This window comes from Tetrao urogallus (genome assembly GCF_951394365.1).
Source record: "Tetrao urogallus genome assembly, chromosome: 10".
Classification (NCBI taxonomy): domain Eukaryota; kingdom Metazoa; phylum Chordata; class Aves; order Galliformes; family Phasianidae; genus Tetrao; species Tetrao urogallus.
Genome location: NC_136823.1, coordinates 14,204,837 through 14,225,136, shown reverse-complemented (window position 1 = coordinate 14,225,136; position 20,300 = coordinate 14,204,837).

The following is a 20,300-nucleotide window of genomic DNA, read 5'->3' as shown; positions in this document are numbered from 1 at the left end:
AGGCAAGCTGAAGCTGATGGGACTGTTATTTTAATGGCAAAAATCAGACTGAGTTCACTTCAGTAGAGATAGATTTAATTCATTTATTTGTTTTCTTTCTGGCTGACTTGGTTCTTTTGCTTTAACCTTAAGGTAAACTTAAGACATGATAATCAATGCACAACACCTGGATATCCTTAATGGCAGGTTGGCATCTGCCTGGAGGAGCGATCTATTTGTAATAACCAGGAGAAGAAAGACGTGTGACATTTTTGGGGGCGCATGTTTGTGTGTGTGATGAAAATTAGGCAACCAATTCAATTCCTTGTTGAAAATCACGACGTGTGTTATCTGCTATGTCATTGTGCCCATGCAGGCCTATCAACAGCTGTGATATCACAGCTGTCAACTCATACAACCTTGCAACTTCTGATTAACAGGATTTCCTGTCCAGTTATTAAAGTACTAACAGAAGATACTCTGTGAAAAGCAACTAAGTCCATGGTGATTGAATGCGGTGTTTTCCTGAGATACACCTCAGCTTCTTTTCTGGCAAAAGGCATTACTACCTGCAGCCAGATGGAGGTTTATGGGCTGCAGTTCACCAAACACGAGCTGGATAAGCTCCCTTGGTTTCATCTGGCACTTGCACTGATCCTTTGGATCTCCCTTAGCTATTTCATGTTTTTGTCTGCTGGGACCTGGAGTCAGCCAGGTCTTTCCAGTAAATGGAGAACACTAAGAAGAAGAAGGCTTTTAATTATTAAATGGGCCGAGAGTTGGGTGTCTGGAGCATGCACTAAATCAGAACGCTTTTGAAAAGAATGAAGTTGGATCTAATGAGTAAATGAAGTGCTTGGAAAGCAATTTCTCTCCAATCTTACATACCTTTGGCAGGACCGACTTTCCCCGTGCCTTAGCCTTAGCTTTCCATTTGCCCAAGGCTCCTTGAAAGTGCATGCCAACAAGTCAATCAAAGATTTTGCAGGTTTTCCTTGTTATAAACTCCAAAAGCACTTGTTTCTCTTTAGCCGGAAGGATGATAATGCCGTGGAGGTCTGTGTCATGGCTGCACATGTGGACTCCCTGAACATGACAAAATCTTCGTCTTGTGTGGGAGGGCTCATATGAGCTTCAGTAATTGTTGTTGTCCTTTTTCCTATCTGGAGAATGAGATTACTACTTTGTCTTTATCTAGCAAGTTGCTCAGTGGTGCCAAGTGAGCTAAACCAGAAACCACCTACATATACATTACTGTTAAAGGTAAAGCAATATGATAATCTGATGTTTTGTGGTCCAGTTCCAGCCTGGCTGTCCATCAATCTGTCTATGTGCTTTTGTTCATTTACCCATCTATCTATCTTATCCTACTCCCAGTTTCTACACATGTATATATAAAATTACATTTCAGCCCAGATTCACGGAAGTATTTAGTGGCTCATAAATCCCTCCGCAATTTGGGATGTTTCATCTTTTTTTTTTTTTCTTTTTTATCGGAGTTTTGGTGTAAAGCTGACAGATAAACTGCAAAATCTTTCATTCCCTGGCTGCTGTAATCAACTAGCTATAAGAAGAGGTGGTGAAGTTATTTATATTTTTCAGAGAGAATAATTCTTTTCTCTCCTTGCACGTGGCAGAAAAAAATGCTCTGGCAATGTAAGATCTTAGAATTTCTTTTGAAAGTGCCTCTACTTGACTCATGAGACAAATGAGTGCAGTTTACTTGCATTAAACAATGTTTTATGACCCTTGTATACAATGAAAATGGTGTGTGTGGCGTAAATGTTCTGGGGTAAAAACTGCATCTGTTAAAATTTGTGAAAGAAACAACTAAGGGAAATGGTGTTGCAAACTATTTCCTGCCTGACCTGGAGCTTTGTAGCTCATCAGCCAGCCAGATCTGTGGTCCTCTCCTGCTTTCTTTTTTTCATCCAGCTTAGTTCAGATGTCTCAGTGAACAACTGTGTAGGTCAGCAGTAAACTGGATGCTTGCACTGAAGTTGTACTTTGATGCATTTGTTCAAGAACTAAGTTCAGACCTCTTCAACATCTCTGATGTCTCTTCATGGCCCTCAGTCTCCCTATGCTAAAGACTGGCAGATCCTCTTTTAAGTCAAGGAACTTGGTACATGCTGTACAGGGAGTCTTTCTTCATCTTTGTGAGGGAGAATTTGAGCCCCGCATATTTATACCTACTTATATACACCCATTTAGGATTTTCTTTCCCATTAAGAACGAAATGAACCTTTCCATAAATGTAATCTTTTGTCCGTTTACCCTTACCTTGAGAAATGCTCATCCTTTGCATGTTTGCTCCCAAGATGAAGCATACCTTTTCTTCCTACTCGTCACATATGAATCTACAATAGAAATGAGGCATATCAGCCATCAGAGACGTAGCTACAGGCAAGAAGCAAAGTGGGCTTAGTGACCTTGATGTGCATGCTGCAGTTGTTATGGCAACAGGCAAGTAAAATCACTGTTGCTAAGGCTCAGAGAAATAAAGCGATCTCAGTCACTTAATGATCATTATTCTCGAGTAACTTCATTTTGAGTTTGCTGCAAGCAAAACTAAAATGAGTCAGCAAACAGATCCAAAATAACTTAGCAGAAATCTGAATGCGAGCGGTTTCCTTCCTGTCCCCATCTTCTCCCCACCGATCCATCACTGCTGTAGTCAAGAAAGGTTTTCCATCAGGTCTGTAATCCATAGTGGATACTGGGAGCCAAGGCGCAATGCCAAGTGCAGCCCAGAGGCAGAGATGTGGGTGGTGTGCGCTGAGCACTGGGAAGAGCAGGAGGCAGGGTGGCCTGGAAACACCTCGCTTTCTCATCCAAGAACAGTGATTTGCAGCTTGTATTAACAATGCTAGAAAGTTTAGGTCTTCCTCCTCTACTTGTTTTATTTTCTTGCTCAGAAAATAAGTTCTTGAAGTACTTTTATCCTCACTTGACCACTAGTAACACCTGGCTGATGGATGTTCGTGCTTCCTGCCTAGGACAGGTGTGTAGTTCTGTTGGATCAATAAAGAATTCAGTCTATGGGGGTTTAACAGTCTGAAGGAAAGATCTCTTCAAGAAATTCTAATAAATGAAATGGTGGAAAATGAATTTTCATGAAGACTTTAAATCTGTTTAAGTGTTTTAGCAAAATAAGAAATTGTAAAATTTAAGAGTCAAACCAGTGTCCAAATATTAATGCCAGTTTTCACTCAAAATATTTGAAACAGAAAAAGCCATGGAAAATCTTAATCTTAGTAACAGTCATGAGAAATGAATGCGCACAGTGGGAAAGTGTAATCAAATTGCATTTTGCTGTGAAAATGATTATCAACATGTGTTTGGAGCATGTCTGTTCCTGAATCCTTCCATAGACTCATCTGATGCCAAACAGAAGATGGCCCTCCCCTAAAATAAATACTCAAAGAGTCCTATTATGGGCACACTCCCAGGTTCCCCCAGATATCGTTGCAGATTCTGGTGTCCTGTTCTATGGTTGTGAATGTGTCGATCTTTCTAGAAGCTGACTGCAAACCACCTTGATTCCTAGTTAATTTCCAATGAGGCCAGATGTGAATTTGCAGTTTAGGCCTCTCCACTGCTCCAGAAAAAGCAGTGGCATTAGCAGCTGAAAGCAGTCAGCATGTGTTTGTTCCTGCAGCAGGCTGATTGCTCATCAAGCAGAGCTGAGTCCCATACAGGCTGAGCTGGATCGCAGCACTATACATATGTATTCCTTCTCAGATGGACACAATCAGGCCATCCGTTCATCCTGCCAAGATGCCTCTTGGTTTTGGATGCCCTGGGTGACTGCAGGGAAGATTTGCTTCCGTGTCTGTGTATGTTGGCAGTTACCAGGATGGTTGAAATCAGCAGTATTTCACTGCAAGGTAAACAAAATTTGAATCTATCTAGAATGTGAACGCTGGTCCTATATTGGACAACAGGATTGATGCCCCAAATTCATGTGGCTTTGGAAATGTGCCTTTCATCTCCGTAATGCTGGGCTGCAGGGGTTGGGATGGGCAGTAGTACCTCTGCCTTGGCCTCAAGGGAGATGAAAGAGAGGTAATGCATTCCTCTTGCATGCCATGGAGAGATGGGGCTGACACACCTATGGACCTCATGAGCCATCTGAGGCTCCAGCATCTCCCTGCAGCTGGGGACCTGGTGGTTTTGCATTTCAAATCCAAGCAGGGCACGTTAGAAGTTCAGGAGCTGATTGTTGTCAGGGCCTCCAGCAACTGCTTGTAATTCAGGCACTGATTAAAAAAACTGATTGCAAAACTGAACAGTTATTGAGTATGTTGTTGCTAAACAGCCAAGCAGATGATTCAGCAAAGGTTTGCATGAATATTCAGAATAGTATTAACAATGGCAGAAATTGTAGTTCTCCTCAACATGAATGGCAGCAAATTTCTATTTACACAGAAGTTTTCAGCTGTATCATCAGAAAGGGAATAGCTGCAAGACAGCTGCCCCATCAGTGCATTGCTGAGTGCTAGAAGAGTTCATACAGCAATGTTCGGAATGATGTGTGCACATGTTTTTGTTGTCTGTGGCATTATGTAAGGGAATATGGGAGTCTGAAATGGGCACATGAAGAAGTCAGGCAAGAAAGACTAGGATTTTTTCTTTTTAAGTGAGTGGAAATATATTTCAACTGAACTCTTGACTTGCTGAACTTTTTCTTTTATTCTTTTCATCTTTAAATCTCCTTTCCCTTTTTCTTCCCCATGCATCTTTCAGTACGACAACTCCTGCCAATGTAGCAGGGATTCTCTTTTTCTGATCAGTGACACCAGAAGTGCTGTGTCTGAAGTTTTATAGCGTTTTCTGATTTAGAGCTTCGTTTTTTAAATAATGCATTGTGCTGGAGACCAACCTCTGTGATTGAAATGCCACTTGGAGTCATTGTGGCCACTTCTTGGAAAAGTGGGTGTAAGAAAGGTCAAATTTGAAAAAAAGATAGAGGAAAAGACAAAGAATTGGTGATGTCCAGAGGCTTGGGAAAGTTTAAGGTGTCTGTATTTTTTTCATAGACGTTCAGGGGTTCCCATCGCTACTCCTAATACATTGTCTTCCATTGCAGCTAAAGACACTATCAGCTTTTATCTGTTTCAAAGACTGTATTTTATAGAAGGTGCAATTACTTTTGCTCACACTAATAGCAAGAGTGTTACTGCTTGAAAACTGTTCTTATTAAAGGAAAAAAAGCCACGTGGTTGGAAGCAGAACCTTTCTTCTTGGAGCTGGCTTCTTCCACTGGGAAGTGGATGAGTCACTGACCCTGGAGGTGTTCAAGAACTGAGGAGGTGTGGCACTGAAGGAAGTGTTTAATGGGCTTTGTGGGCATGGATCGGGGTTGAACTGGATGATCACGGACATCTTTTCCAACCTTAGTGATTCTTTGATTCTCACTGCTACATAATCTGAGCATATTGCAACATCCATGGTCCAAGCTCTCACAGGAGGGTTAGGAGAACTGCTGGGAGTTCACCCACAATCTTCTGGATCCTGCGGCATTTTGCAATGTGCTAAGACCCATTCTTTGAGAAGTGTGGTTAGACTACAGTAATGTAGTTTCCCTTAGAATATTTTTGGGAAAGCGAGTACTTCATTTTCTGTACTATAAATGATATTAGAATACATTTGGGGAAGCAATTTGTGCTCTGCCTTTTGGTGCACGTTTAACCACTATCCTTGCTCAGCATATTCCTGTTTTTATTGTTGGCGTTGTTTCTAATGCTTAAAGTACTAAAAAGGACAACAAAGAGAAAGATACCTAATCTCAAAATGGAACCAGTCTCAATCTAACCGAAGAATCCATATAAATCAAGTCTGTAGCACTTTCTGATCATCAGTAACTGCCAATACTTTTCTCTACAACCTTGATTAATAGTGTCCTGTGGACACTTGTGGCACTTGGGAGTAGCTCAGCTGTCTCATCTGTGCCATTTGCTACAAAGACTCTGAGTTATTTTGTTTGCCATAGTTCAGATTACAGCATAAAACATGACAGTGTTTCAGATCGTAGTGTAAACACGAAGATGGCACAAAAGATGGCATTAACGAGTTCTCTTAATTACTTGGTACATTTGTTTAGGGAGAATAACGATGCTTTTGTTGATTCCCGCTTACTGAAAGCAGCTTTTTGAGGAAAATGTTCTATTTATCTCTTTAGCAAGAAACATGTGGTAGCCCCAGGCTTCACCTCTGCCTGGAAGCTCCTCAGACTGGGGAGGGATCTGCAGTCAAAGCCTCTGCATCATTCTGTCTGAGGCAGTCAGAAGGATGTCAATTCATACCAAGCATCATATGGCCCAGAGGTGAACTTGTCTCACTCAATTTGTAAACAAGTATAGATTTCACAGGAGATTAATGAGAGAGATGTATGCCTTCACATGCTAAGAAGATAATAAAGAGAGGCGATAGATCATGAGGAATGCAGGAGCTCTGGGTTTTTGCAGGACCAATAGAATCTGCACCATAAACTGAGGAGTGTTTTGGAGATAAAGGTTTAAACTGAGACAGGGAAATTGCCTCCTGCTCCCTTGGGTAGGATAAAACAGCAAACCCGCTGTCCCACAACGTACAGGCAGGACATCACTGAAAACCTCTCTGCTGAAGATGTGCTGGGCACAAGACTTCTGCTCTGCCTTCCACCATACAAAGGCACTGAAGGCTTCAAGAGGCTCAGGCTGCCTGAGCCTCACTGTTATGTTACCCTAAACAACCTAAAAATTGCTGACCAGATTCCACACCCTGCTATCAGCAGAGCACTTGTTAGCCTCAGATCTGGGATCTTCGGAGAGCTGTCCATGAAATAATGTTTGCAGTGTTGGCAATCATGTTAGCAGTGAGCAATCAGTCAGCTCCACTTGCATAAACACAGGCGGAAAGCCATTGATTACTTGCAGCTCTGCTAAAGATTGCATGACCAACAGGCTTCAGAACTCAAAATTCATGGTTGCTATTTGGATCTGATCACCTTTCATCCTACTCTGAAAGTTAAAAACACACTATTTGTTTAGTACTGGAATGCTTATAAAAATAACCTTCTTTAATGCAATCCATAAACTCCCGTGAATGACTTGCTGAGCTCTGGATGCTGTTTGTATGCACTTTTGCAGCTATAGTGCTGCCTTCTTCAGCATCTGTGCCAAATCTGGCCTGGACTAAGTGCTACCAAATAGGGAAATAGTTATTTTTATATTTGTGCAATTGGTGTAGGGTTTGGCTATGTTGACCTGCAGCCTTCTTGTAGCTAGTGTTACTTTTCAGAATGAGCCCTGAAATTCATTTTTGCAGTATTGCTTGCTGGTTATGATTAAGGTTATACAGCTTTTATTAAGCTAACATCAAATTACTTCTCAGTGTTACTTCAATTAACGTGACGTGTTAGAGCTGACAACCCCATGACTAAGCACAGTCAGAGTTTAACAGATTTAATTGAAATATCTTACTGCAAAGGAATTATCCAGGGTAAATCCAAACCCTGTGTCACTTTGACCAGGAGTTTATTAGTTTTGAATGCAAAATTAACTTATCAAAGAGCTTGCTGGCATCCAGACATTTTAACATCTTTAGTTCCTTTAATATTTCTAAAACACGTCATTACTGAAATAAATGTATAAAGAGAATCACAGCTCCTGTATCAAACAGGACTTCAATTTTACATGCTTGGGGAGTGGTTCTGCCCTTATTATCAAGGCTGGATAATGACTCATTCCTCCAAGATTACAGTGGAACTACTCAGCCAGACAAAAGGAGCAAAAAACATCCAGAGGGCAAAGTGAATAACATACTCTTCCATATCTTGAGGGAAGCCAGAGATTTAGGAAACCGTTTTTGCTATGTTGTAAATGTTTTATGGCTCTGGATGTTTCCATGAAATGGGCTCCACTGTGTTAAACTGGGATATTAATGTAAATTATCCTCAGAACAGGCAGTAAATATATACAGGGATGGAGCAAGAGGATGCACTGGAGACAAGCACTGCTAAGCACCAAATATGCAAAAAATGCAATTGAGGCGAGCAGCAAGATGCAGGAGCAGGGACAGGCATGCAGGGCTGGGTGGCACAGAAGCTGCTGGTGTCCCCTCCAGCCCTGCTTGGTGAGGAGTTCAGCTCTGTGCTCTGTTACATGCACTTGATTTCTTTGTCACTTTTCACAGCACAGTCTTAACAGCACACCCAGACATACCTCTTTAAACGAGCTTTTCTCCTTGGCTGCTCTTTCCTGGAGCACAGGGCAATGAACACCCCATCAAGGAATTACGTTGATGCTAAGAGTGAGGATGGCTTATTTTGGGACCAGCACTCAGGTGCAGCCCTGGAAGAAGGCAAGAACAGCTGTGAACTCATCTGAGAATCTCCATGGGTTTAGGGGAGAAAGAGACCCCAGCACTTCATGTAAGCTCTTGTAAAGGCACCAATTGAACTAATTTTCCCTATAACACCATTAAAGGCAAGGTGGCTACTGTTCCCACCAAACAATTTACCCCTTAACAATGGAGCATATTACCTGTGAAGGCTGAAAATCTGGTAATTGCAATCATTCTTTAATTCTGACTTGATTTGTGTACTTGAAAGGTTATTCTGGTGTTTTATGGCTGGCTAGTTTATCTTTTAATTAACTGCCCATCAAACCTCTTTGATCTGAGGAATGAGAGCTCAGTAGATGCAGAATCCCTCCTCTATGGCTCTGCTCAGGTGACTCTCAGTAATCCAGATTGTCTCATCCTGCAGCAAGGAGGCAAATTGAATGGAGGCTGTGGGTTGCTGCTGAGCTGTGTCTCTGCTGAACTTGTTGATTTGCATTCTGAGAGGGTATTGCTGTAGATAATGGGATTTGTGAGGAAAGTTGATTTTACCTTGTTATCTGGAAGGAGAATAGCATCATCCTCTGAACAAGAAGCAATGCAGAACAGTAATTACTCAGCCAGGTGGAAGATAGCAGGGGAGCAGGGAGGCACAGCTGCTTACCCTGACCAGCCCTGGATGGTCCTCTATTATAGAAATGTCATCACAGAGTTTCTTTAAGCAATTCCATGAGGCTAGGAAACAAGAGAAAATAAATCCCCGCTCCCAGCTTACAAAAATCATGAGCACAATTGCAAGAAACTGGGAAAAGCTTTGTCATCGTGATGTAAAACTCAACTTTGAGTGCATTTTCTGTGCCTTTTGGACCTCTAAGTCTAATGTACCATAGAATCACAAAACGGTTGGGTTGGAAGAGACCATAAAGCCCACCCAACCCCTGCTATGGGCTAGCTGCCACCCACCACATCAGACTGTCCAGGGCCCCACCTGTGGGCACTGAGGCTGAGGAGGTCCCAGCAGCCGTGCTCTCTGCCCAGTCTATCCTCTACATTCTTCTTCTCTCCTTGGAAAGAGGTTTCCAGCCCCAGCACTATGCTGGTCTTCCTTCAACTCCAGGGTTTTGCTTATGTGTAATCTCAACTCTGCTTCTGGCAGTTCCCAGGAAATGCCCTCCCTTCCTCCTCACCCTTTCTACCCTCCCAGCTTGAGAACCACTTTGTAAAAATGCACATGAGACAGCAGAGTCCAAAACAAGCTTAGGCACTGACTATTTATACACACAAATATGTGAGCCTGAATGCCAAGCTGCTCTACAAAAACGTGTTTGTTTTCACAAAGGAGCTGCCTTGTTTACTCATTCCTCAGGATGACTTCTCTCACCATTGGAGCTCTGCACCCCACATAGAGGGACCAGCTCTCTGCTGGAGGAGTCCCTACAGGAGCTCTTCTATGGAAGCACTTGGGCAGGTTCCAAGCCTCAGTGCATCTTATTTGGCATTCATCGCATGTTAGCCTGTAGTGGTGCTTCACACCTTCTCAGAATGCAGATCTGGAAGTTGTAGGGAAGGGCTACAGAAAGAGGCTGGTTTAATCAAAGGCTGATCTGTTTACAGCATCATTCCATTAACTGCTTCCTCTGACCACACAGCTTCTCTTGGTGATATCTGCCATGCTTGACTGCTGCTTAAGCTTTATGCCCCTTTTGTGTACTGCTTGTAGGATTTCCCTAGGATTAAGCTTCATGTGTTGATTTTAAAAATCTACTTGGTTGTCCTGACCAGAGAATGAATTAACTTGGATCATCCTGAAACCACTGAGATCCTTCTGGGTCTTCTCTTGTTTTTGTGCATTGCCATTGGATCCCCCTCAGCTCCTCAGTGGTGTAATCATGCTTTTCTTTCTTGTCCTCTAGAGCTTGCTGGGTTTTTCCTCTCAGCCAGCAGGGGAGGAAAGCACAGTGGTTACTTGCAGGGACTGGCTGACATTATTCACATAAGCTTGTGTTAAGTACACCCTCCATCACAGTAAGTATATCTTACATGGGAGTTAAAACACTTCATTACATTGGTTAATGTTACAGTTAAATCATTCATATGTGATACCATCATCAGAGACTGTGAGAGGTCAGTAATTTGCTTTTATCTGGAAAGCCAGAGTCTGGGATCACTGACATCTTATAAGGACACGAGGCACTAAAGCATCACTTTTGTATAGTTCCAAGGTATTTCAATCTTGATTCACTCATTCCAGAGGTAATTATTCTTACTTCTCCATTAACAGGAACTTTGTGCCCATTGCCCATGAATGCAAACTCCAGTGTCACTCTCATCTGTGATCTTAACTGATTTCTACCGCACAAAATATTCTCATTTACATTTCATAGAAGCTAAAAAATTTTTTGATTAGACATCCAGAAGGCTCACTGCTCTCTGTTTGCAGACTGTGTTTGGATACGAGTGGTGAGGATACCGAAAGTTTTGACTGAGTCACTACTCCTAGCAAAAGCATGTTAATACTCCTCCCAAAGTAAAGCAGATTTCTTTCCCTAATGTCTTAAAACTTGTAGCTAGTTTAGAAAAACAACTCAGCTTATGTTCTCCCTGACCAGGGATTCTTTGTGCAGAGCAGGGAATATGAGCCTTGAGCACTGGGGTATTAATGGTCTTTGTGCTGTACTTATTCATTGTGAACTCAAATATTAAGATCTGTTATTCTTTCTGGAATCTATAATCACTTATCTTCTCTTGCCCGTAAACAGAAACTTATGATATCTTCTCTCAAACTCCCTGTACACATTTGGACCTGTCAATTAGCATCCACAATGCAACCCCATGAAGTGTCCGGCATAAACAAAATCAATTCCATTGATTTCCAAGGGAATATTCACTGGAGGCCTAGCTCAAAAAGTCCTGAAAACTTATTTCAGTACTGAACATTCCTACAGTCAGAACTTTTTTTTAATGCACTGTATGATGATCTGTACCATCAAGACTGATGGATTTAACCATGACCTTTCATATGATGGCAGTAAGAGAGAGCGACTGCCTGCACCTGCCTTGCCCCACCTCCCAAAAGGGGGAAAAATGAGTCTTATTTAGGACTTCAAAAGCCTGGAAATGGTGGGTACCCTTTTGCATAGTGGGATATGAGTTGTTTTGCGTAATGTAGAAAGAGAGGCGCAGCCCCTGGAAATGGTGTGTGTTGAGGGGAACTCAGAAACAGCCTTAGAGCTATGAGAAGGTTTTAATTTGTAGCGATATGATGCTTGTTTTTTTTTTCCTAAGCAAGGTGGGCTTCGTGCAGGCACCACTGCAGCAGGTCTACCTGACCCATTAACTTCCTCTTAAAAGAACTAACTCCCGGGTCCAAATTTCAGCTAATTGCTCAGGTCAGCAGTACAAGCAGGAACGGTGGCTTCAGTCTCTGTACCTGTCCATCATGTTGCCTGCTCCGTCACCAAGGTCTCTGATCCTGTGGAGAGAGATTAAAAACCAAGGGAGACAGAATATGTCATCACATAATTCCCATGCAGGTGGGGCAGAACCAGAGCCACTGCTGGTGCACACAAGGGAAAGCTCTGTACTGTGGATGCACCTGCAAATGCCTGTGCTGGAGCCAAGGAGGCCTCTGGATGGACTCTGGGGAAAAAGAACTGTGTCGTCTGTGGGTCATTCCCCTCCTCTCCTGATTGAACTCTTTTCAGCATTCAGACTCCCAGCCTTTCAGCAGGTAACTGTGTTTGGCTTTGTGGGTTATCTGTTATAAAAGGGCGCATTTTCCAGTGCTAAAAGTCTAGCTCGGTGTGTAGGTTTTTATCCAAATCTTCCTTTTGCTGTTCACTAGCACAATTACATGATGTTTCTGGAGTAGGAGAAACAGAGTCCCTTTAAGAATGCCTGCCTTTACACCCAGCTGGCAGGAGGAGACTTCTGATTACTTACTTGGACCTTCCCTGCCCAACACTGAGAGGACCAAAAGGAGGTGAGATGAGTGTCAACCAAGCAATAAAAACATTGTGCTGCAGCCCATTGGCCCCAGTCCTCATTTCTTGCAGAGCCACTTCTGCTAATGGGTCATTTATGTTGGTAACCCATCTCCAGGCATGGACACATCAATTCTCAGAGCATGATCAGTAGAGCTACATTTAAGAGAAAATTTACCCAGAATGGAGGCTCTTTGCAGACTTCATTAGTCGAGGGGAATGATTGTCTTAAAATACCATGAACATTGTATTTTATTGAGGAAAATCTATGAGTTTTAGATACTACTGATTTATAAATGAGCTGACCTCAGAGGAGGAGGAGGGTCTTGCATTTGTTTTTGAATGCTTCTTAATAAATGTCACATAGTTCAAAAGAATCATAGAACTTCCATCTCAACCCCTCTCGGAATTCCTGGGTAGAAAGGGAAGCTTCCCTCCTCAGGACTTGCTGAATTCTCCATGGGCTTCACTATGAAAAATGACATAATGATGTAGCACAATTATGTAGCATGAATTTTGGACCAAAGCCCAAGAAAGCTCCAAGCTTCCCCAACCTAGTGCTTGTCCATTTCTTTACATATTCTGTGCTCTGTGGAAACATTTGTTGTTGTTTATATCAATGCCTTCTCTTCCTAATTAGATCTGCACCATGCAGATCACAGTCTGTCACATTGAGAGATACGGCTGAGACAGTGCCTTACACTGCAATGGCAGTCGCTGCAGCAGTCTGGAAGAATTGCTTTAGAGGCTCTGCTTTGATTAGCAGCAGGATTTAATCACAATTAGCTGATACGGTGCCAGCTGCAATTTGGTCTGGTCTGGGGAAAACAGCCAGCATCGTGTCAGCTTGCTCAGCTCTTCACACATGACCACATCTCTAATGAAGACTCGCCCTTTGGTGGACATCTGTCGTGAAATTCTCCATCCTTCTCTCCTGCTTTCTCCTACATGCTGCGTTAGACAAAATCGTTATAAATGGAGCATGAGTGTAGATATCAGCTTATTGGTCTGGCTTTCCTAATGTTCAGGGCGCTCGGGCTGTGCTGTGCTAGTAAAAAGCTGAAATCATTAAATGTATGAGATAATGGGAAGGATGGGTTGGGTTTTCTACAGTACCACCCACCCCTCAGCTCCCATGAGGTAAAGATGGAATTGTGTGTCCCATACACACGCAGGGTGTGCAGCCCTACAGATTGCTGCAGGTATTTGACTCTTGGATTGACTCTTTGCTATGTGCTGATAGGTGAGATTTCTATCACTGAAACCTGCAGTTCCGTGATGCTGATGTCTCTTTCAGATCTTTTTAAAAAGCCAACTATTAAAGCTCTACCCTTCACTACTTTATTTTGTTTCTGCATTTTTAGTATGCTTTCTGCTCCCAAACTTAACAGTCTATTGGTTAAGGTTTGTAAAGGCATTTAGACAATGAAAAAACATTGCTAGAATGAGGTACCTTTTGAAAATATTGCTACGCTTTAAGTATTTATCTTCTGTCAAACATATGGCCCTTAAAACATATTTTGAAACCAGATAGGCTACATCTGAGCTCTATCTATTATCTAACGCCTGTGCCCCACATTTTGGCAAATCAATCATTGCTATTCCAGTTTCGGAGCTGTGGAACAAGCTGTCAACTGATATTAATCAATCTTTGTCATTGCCCGTTTCCAAAAGTCATTAGCGTGCTCAGCCTCACATTATATTCTCCAGCAGAAAAATAGCACATTGTCAACTGTACTTTGTTATGAGTTCCTACACAAGTGACCTTACTGATTGCGTGCATGCAACCAAGGTCTGTATATACCGAGAACCTCTCAGCTTTTGTGCTTGGCTTTATTCTATTTCCACTTACCCTTCTTCTTCTTCTTTTTTTTTTTTTAATACGTATTACTTAGTTTTCCTTAGCAGACAAAACAGCTGCTTCCAAGGAAATGAAGATAGCTGAGAAGCTGGTGTGAACTCTCTAAGTAAATGAAGATATCAAGTACATTTGACTGCTGGAACACCAGGAAATGATTTATGACCCTATAGCACATTAAAAAAATGTCTGCCAATGTATAGCTATTCCTGTTACCACACGGCAACATTTTAAATTTCTATAAATGTGGCCATGGTGTAGTTGGCATGTGTAGAAATCTTTCTTTTAGCCATCATGGCTTTGCAGATGGATTTTTCTTGCTAATTATTCCTCACAAGGCTTGGCAAAACCTCTCTGTAGAAAATTGTTTCCTTATATATGTGTGTATATATATGTATGTATTTCCAGAGAAGAGCAATTCAGTTTGGAATGGACTTTGTACTGTATCATTTGGCTGACTTTGTTTCTGTTTCTCTCTCCACACCCAGGGAAAGAAGTGATACATGCTCTGTGTGCTGATCCACGTTTCAGGATGCTGTGGTCTCCAGAACGATTTTTGGACCATGGCACCTTGTGACTCCCAGGGGCTGCAGCCCCATCAGAGCCACCCTACATCCTGCAAAGCTGCAGCATCCTGTGCCCATGCTCCTAAATGTTTAATAACAAAAAATGTTTGTGTACTCAGGACCACAAAACTAATCCTATTCTGATAATAAGGTTGGACTCCAGAAGATGGAACACTGCAAAGGCTGGTGCTTTGCAGACTGGAGATTAATGTGTATTTCTTCACCAAGAGCTGAACGTGGAAACCAGAATGATTTCAAATGTTTGAGCATTGCATAAGTGATGGCCTGTCTCCTGCTGCCAGAGGTAAGCACTTCAGAAAATATCTTTGTGAATGGACCAATCTTTATATTAAAACTACCTGCAGTGCTGAGTCAGAAGCAGGTCTAACCCAGTACACTGATAAACGTGTTTCTCATTCCAAGACTAAATACAATCTGGCCAATAATAATAACTGTTGTTCTTTCTGGCAGTCCGCTCTGTTGGCTGGGTCCTGATGCACACTTGCAAAAAGTGTAAGCACTTGGTGGAAACAATGGAACACAAGTCGGATTTCAATGGGCATTTTTTTTCCCTTTTTAAAATTTTTTGAGTAAAACTCAACAACCCAAATCTACCATTCTTAATAAATCAGTATCCTCACTGCCTTCCATTTCTAGATTGCCTTAAGGTGCAGCCTCAGGAAAAATACATTACAGGCTCAAGTCCTGAGCTGATGAATGCTACTCTTATGGCAGTATGTTCAGGATCTGAAGCACACTCTTGGAGTTGTTAGCTGCAGACAGCAGGAAATAAGTGGAAATGTTCCAGAACATTGCTGCTGAAAAAAAACCTTTTCTAACAGCTGAGGATCCACGAGCCCTCACAGCACAGGCTGTGACATCAAGATATCTTCAACTGGAAAACACAATGTGAGCCAGGGCTTCGACAGCCCTCCAATGTGCCATCAGTTTCAGTGGGAGAAAATCTCAGTCAGGCAGGTCACTCTCTATTGTATTCTCATCCAACTTTGTTCAACTAGTTTATCAGAGGAATCAAACTTTCTGATAAAAGAAGAGTGGTGGTAACTTTGGAAGGAATATCTCCTGGCTAGTGCCAAAAGGAGATTGCAGGAGTTCTGTGTCAGTTCTCACAAGGACGCCTTAAACTCCACCCCATAAAAGCTTCACGACACAATTTGGCTGTCTTTCCTGGGAGGCTTTATTATGAGTAGTTAGTAGGAGATGTCAACACCAAAATGTCAGCTTTCCTGGCCAAAAAAAGAAACGTCATCTTCTCTTACCTAGGTTTTATTTAGAAAAATGCATTCAGGAGTTTCTGACAAACCAGATCCAGGCTGAGCTGGTGACAATGCTAGGTAATTGCCAGCAAGCCACTTAATGCATTTAGCAACGTCTGAAAAGCTTCCCAAATCCTCAGCCACGTTTCTCCCTGTCATAAGCATCTTCAATATTTAATTTGGGTGACGCCAAGGAGGGCTGCGGTCCCCTTCATGTCAGCTGCCCAACTATGAGCAGGAGCACTGACCTACCTGGGCTGCAGAGGGACAGCTGTGCGACCACCCCCTGGATGCAAAGGGTTGGCTTCGGTGCCCACCGAGAGCTGGTGGGTTTTTTCTATGTCTTTGTAGTGTAGCAAATGAGCTCCATCTTCTTTCAGCCAGGGTGAGCTGGAGTAGCTTTGGTGATTACGTATTTCATAGGCCATTGATTGAAGTGCTCTTACAGTCCTTCCCCTTGTGAATGAACTTTCATCCCCTGGAGGCTTCTTCAAAGGGCTCAGGGACAAAGGATCCTGCTAAAGAAAACATTTGTGCAGGTCCAGGAAGGCAGCTCTGCTCTGCAGGAAGGTAAGCACGTACTTGAGCAGGTTGGAGAGGACAGCACAAACACACAGTTATATGCGTAGCCGAATGGGTGAGGACGGGTTGTTCCAAAACCGTTCTGAAAATGGTGCTGACATTCATCCTGTATCTTGCCATTTAATTTGTTTTCTCTCCATGCTTTTTTTTTTCTTTCCTCTTCTCGCTTATGCAGTAATCTGTTAAATGGCAATACCCAGAACAGACTCAATATTCTGCCAGAAAAGCACCTTTTCCCCTGTGCCATTATCAGTTCTCCCTTCTTTCTGTGATCATCATTCCTTCCTCCTTCAGTGAGCTTCTAATGACTTTCTGCTTGAATGCTATGGTTACCGCTTTGCAACCAATGCTTTTAAAAACTAAGATTTTACTGCCTATATTTGTCAGGAAATGAGTGCTGTCCAAGCAGTTCTGATAAAGATTGAAAGGAAATGAGACCTGATCCTCGGCCCTCCTGCAGAAGGAAGAGGTGATATTTGCAGCTGTTTCGATGGTGTTGTAAAAGCACAGGGCACTTCTTGGCAAACAAACCTCAGCAGAGAGATGCTGCTGCTCACAGTGTGGTCCTGTGCCCACTCCTGTGCACTCTCTCTCTGCAGACTTGCTTGCTCTCCCAATGATTCTAGCTCTGTTTTAGAGGCCTGGCAACAACAGCTTGTGTGGGGTGCACAGCTGCTATAAATGGGCTGCTAATGGCCAAGATTGTCTCAGTCAGTGTCCTTTAGATGGGTGAAGCAATAGGAGAGCGACTTCATGGATTGGGTTGGCTCAAAGGCCTTGCTTTATTATCATAGCACCTATACTCTGCAGAAATGCTTTCATGCCCATCCACCAGTGCGGATCTTGAGAATGTATTCCCACTCAACACAGAAGGGAAATAAAACCCGTAGTGCCAGACATGCTATTGCTCATGATTACTGTGCTGGTTGCAGTTATTTCTAGGTAAAACATCAATTGTGATGGACTGTTTTATTTTTTTCTGCTTGGTATATGCAACTCTAAAGAACTACATTTTAACAGAGCATTAATTAAATGCTGATTCCTGCATTACCTGGTGCTTTCAAATGGTTTAGCACAGACTGTGTGAGTTAAGTGTTTTCATAATGGTGCAATTTTCTATTTGCTGTTTGCCATTGTTCCTTTACCTCAAGTAGTGATTTCATTGTTATTTTCCTTTGGATTTTATTATTATTTCCCTTTGGTTTTTATTATCTTCACCTATTTTTTTTTTTAATTTCTCCACCCTGAGTGGATGGGTATCTGGACTATGCTGGCTACTCATGACAAGAAACAGAAACTGTTTGAGTTCTTGGTGTAAAACACCGTGGTCATCATTTTACAAACAACTGGCTTTGTAAATTGCTCCTCCACCCAACTAAAAATTAATAAAAAGTCATTTAGCTGCAAAGGCCCCTCATGTGATGAAGCACAAGAGGGCAGTGTTACGTTGAATTGAGTCACACAAGGGTGCTATTAGCATGGGAACACTTCAAGGCTGATTAATTTCTCTTGTTTGCAAAGAGGCACCTTCATCTCCAGATTTGGTGTTGCTGCTGCCTCGGGCAGAGCCATGGGACACTGTAGGGCATGGATATTGCACCGGGGCACCAGAAACCACCCTCACCCCTTGGCAGTCTGCTGTAAATGACAGCTGCTGTTCATCTTTCTCTACCCATCAAGATTTTCTTTCCTACCTTGGGCACTGAATTGCACGTGTGACACCTGCCTGACAGCTCAGCATCTGGGGTTAGTGGGCAGGAGCACCAATCCTGTACTGAAGATGTCCCAGCTCTGTGGGAGCTTTTGTGCCACCCAACAGCTGCCATAAAGGACAAGGTTGTTTCAATACAGAGACTTGCCAATCTCAAGCTGTGCCAGTAAAAGACAGCTTTGTTTTTCCTCAGTGCCTCTTATGGGGCAATAAAAGAGAAGAAGTTAAATTGTATGCATGGAAACTGCTGTGAGTGCCTAAATGGGAGCAGAGATAAAGGTTATCCATCCCAGGAAGGAGGGATGGGAAGAACTTCCCATCCTTTCTTTCCTTCACTTCTTTCACTTTCCATCCACACTTTCCTTCCACAAAGTCAACGCTGCATCCCACAGGGTACCAGCAACCTCATCTTTTACTGCATGGACCTCTTTTACTCAAAGCCCTCAGGCATTTGAGGCTCTTTCATCAGCCTTTGATTTTCCACAGATGATCTGAGGGTGTGGGCTCTCTCCAACTTTTTCCCTGTTTTCAGGGAAGAAAGACTCTCAAAGCAATGTTTGTACGTGTAACTGGTGGTGAATCTTGAAATATGTATACTGCACACGCAAAGTAAGAGCTGAGCATAGGCATGCATAATTTATTTGTGCCTGGAGGCTGCTTGCTTTTGCGCTGTCTCATTTTCTGGTGGCTGGATGATGCCTGAGAATGAACTCAAGCTGTGGACGTGAGCTTGAAGCTCCAATCTGCCGATGAAGGCCACTGATGGACTCCTCAGTGCATCACGCTGTGTCAGCCAAGCTCGCAGCCTCAGCTGATGTGAAGCCCTAAGACGTCCCACTGCAGGCACAAAGCCTCAGGCACCACTTCTTGATGTACACAAAAGACCTTGTTTTAATAGGAATTAATTAGCAGTTTAAATACTTGGGGGTAGGAAATCCCCTATGGGGTGTACTTGTGAAGGTTTCTTTACACATTACCTCCCAGAAGGATGCAGACTTTCCCTTACTTTCCAGCATCCCTCGCTGCTTCAGCAATAGCTGCAGTAATTGCATTGCAGCTGCAAAGAACTGTGGCTATAACCATAATGTCCTTCCAGTGCTCATCCATTCCCTGGTGTTAGATAGGATTGTGATGGGCAATAATTTATCACAGAGGCAGAGGTTATAGTGGCACATATTCATGCCTGGAGTGCCTTTAAGCGATGACGAGGTGATAATGTCAGTATAACCACACATTCCGTTTGCATTATTTATTACCCTTATGAATGACAAATTCGTATTTCAAAATGGCTGAGAGGTTTATCTGCTGCCTCAGAAAGTCAAATTAGGAATGTGGCATAATCTTATCTGTGGGGCAGACACTTCCTTTCGTTATTGGCATTTAATAAGAGATTGTGTAATTAAAAAAAAAAAAAAAAAAAGATAATTAACCCATTTCTTTGTGCTGTGAATGAACAGGCAGGATCTCGGTGTGCTTGCAGAAGTCCAGCTGTTGGAGCTGCCTTTGGAGACAGATGGGCTGCATCGCATTGCGTGTGAGTGACTATGAAATGCTACAGAAGAATTCCATTCTCTTCAGGAGTTTTAGGTTCTGTGGTGTTTTGCTAAGGGGTCATCTCTCCCCTTAGTGTGCGACAACACAGCTGGGGCAGTGGGTGAGCATGAGGAATCCCAGCTGAACCCCGGTGTGATTTTACTGCAGCCTGGGCAGGCTTGGCAAGCTGAGAGGCTCCCATAATTGAACTGACTGAATGAAACAAGAATTTCATTCGGCTTTCCTTGGCTAACGGTGGTCACCCTAGACCAACAGTGGCTATGGCCAACAAGCAGAAGTAGTTAGAGGAAAATAATGCCAAGTTATCCCACCAGCAGTAAGCAGTGCCTGCGATTTGAGCTGGTTGTCTTCTGACACAGGCACTCTGCATGGTGTATGGCTCACAGTGCTGGGCTTGCTGCAGGATGCTTTGCTGGAAGAAAAATCTCCTATGAGTCCTCTTTCACTATTCCACATTCCATCATT